This window comes from Carya illinoinensis, chromosome 6 (genome assembly GCF_018687715.1).
Source record: "Carya illinoinensis cultivar Pawnee chromosome 6, C.illinoinensisPawnee_v1, whole genome shotgun sequence".
Lineage (NCBI taxonomy): Eukaryota > Viridiplantae > Streptophyta > Magnoliopsida > Fagales > Juglandaceae > Carya > Carya illinoinensis.
Genome location: NC_056757.1, coordinates 17,864,262 through 17,866,304, shown reverse-complemented (window position 1 = coordinate 17,866,304; position 2,043 = coordinate 17,864,262). Strand labels below are relative to the sequence as shown.

General features: G+C 40.2%; 1 non-coding gene across 1 annotated transcript; it reads left to right on the top strand.

Annotated features, from left to right (window-relative positions):
- The first annotated feature begins 1,339 nt into the window (after positions 1-1,339).
- Positions 1,340-1,447, top strand: LOC122314569. Its single transcript, XR_006243789.1, has one exon. It is a non-coding gene; the product is annotated as a small nucleolar RNA R71 (small nucleolar RNA).
- Positions 1,448-2,043: the final 596 nt, after the last annotated feature.

Below are 2,043 nucleotides of genomic sequence, written 5' to 3'. Positions count from 1 at the left end.
AGTAGGCTTAATTTCACCCAAACCAAGCTGCAAATAAATGGAATAAGGCATCAAATTAACACTAGCTCCTAGATCTAGCAAGGCTTGCCCAAACTCATGATTCCCAATATTATATGCAATGGTTGGACAACCAGGATCCTTGTACTTAGGAGGAATTCGCTGCTCAATTAGAGCACTAACTTGCTCTGTCAGAAATGCTGTCTTCTTAACATGGTGCTTCCTCTTAACTGTACACAAATCTTTAAGAACTTTTGCATAAGTGGGAACTTGTTTAATAACATGCAAAAGAGGAAGGTTAATCTTTACCTGCCTGAGGTTCTCCAAGATTTCATTACTAGGATCCAAAGTTCACATACCAGATTTTAAAGCTTGAGGAAATGGTACCTTAACTGGACTCTTGATTACCTCGGCAATCTTGGGGAACTCGGTGCTATCATTGCTTTGTTCCTCTTCAACATCCTCTTGCTTATCAGTTGTTGGAATGTGTAAGGACTTACCACTTCTTGTCATAATGGCATTGACTTCTTTTAAATTTTTTTGTGCCATATGCTGACCTTGGGGTGCGGATTGAGCTTGAGAAGGAAACTTGCCACGCTCATTCACACTCAAGGAACTCATTATCTTGGATATATGACTCTTTATCTCTTTGTTTTCTTCAACAACCTGCATAATCAAAGATTCAAACTTTTGGTTAGTTTTACTCTGTGCCTCAATAAAAGCATGCAAAGTGTCTTCTAAAGGACTCCTAGAAGATGAAGGTGCATGATATGGTGCAGGATATGATCTAGGGGGTTGTGCAGGCGGCTGGTTTTCAGACTTCCAGTTAAAATTGGGGTGATTACGCCACCTAGGATTGTAGGTATCAGAGAAAGGTGCAACAGGCTTCATGTACATACCTAAGGCATTACATTGTTCCTCATACATCTCTCTCATCTCAGCAAATGTGGGACACTCTTGGGCAAGATGATCTACCCCGCCACACACAAAACATGGTCTAAAAGACTCTGCATGATTAGCCACGTGTGTTGGCTTTAAGTCTTTATTCTTCAACACCTCTAACTCCGTAGTGAGCATCTCAACCTTAGCCTTTAGGTTATCTTCTTCCCTGAGATGGTAAATTCCACCACCATTTAGGTTTCCTGCAGGTCGTGACCTATTTATGCTCTCAGTAGCACTAGGTCCAGTCCAAGTGTGAGCTTTTTCAGCAAGCTCATTGAGGTATTCTATGGCCTCATCAGGATCTTTCTGTAAGAACTCACCATTACACATCATCTCCACAAATTGACGCTCTCTAGGTGTAAGTCCCTCATAAAAATAGCTCACTAAGCGCCAATTCTCATACCCATGGTGAGGACACATACTCAATAGCTCCTTAAATCTCTCCCAAGACTGATACAAAGTCTCACTGTCCTTTTGTACAAAGGTGGAGATTTGCCTTTTTAAAGCATTGGTCTTATGTTGGGGAAAGTATTTATTAAAGAAGACCTGAGTCATCTCATTCCATGACCCAATAGATCGTGGTCTCAATGAGTATAGCCAACTCTTAGCTCTATCTTTCAAAGAGAAAGGAAAGAACTTAAGTCTCACAATGTCATCAGTTGCATTTTGACTATGAAAAGTCGAAACTACTTCCTCAAACTCCCTAATGTGCACATATGGATTTTCATCTTCCAAGCCATGAAAAGTAGGGAGTAACTGTATCATCCCTGTTCTAAAATCCAATTGGCGAATATTAGCTGGAAACATGATGCATGATGGTGTGGCTGTGCGTGTAGGGTGGAGGTAATCCTGAAGGGTCCTAGTGGGTTGATCTTCGTGTTCACTCATTTTCTCAGAATTAGAAGAATTATCAAACAAATGATCAGAAAAATTAAACTTTGACTCTAACACAGGTCTACAAGTAAACTGACCCAAGGCGTCTCTATACCTGTGCATGCAAGGTAGAGAAAAACCCAACACTAAAAAAAACTACAAAGAGAAAAATAAAATAAAAAAAAAATTGCAGCAAGCTAAAATAGGGAACGAAGTTACCGCCTTTACAAA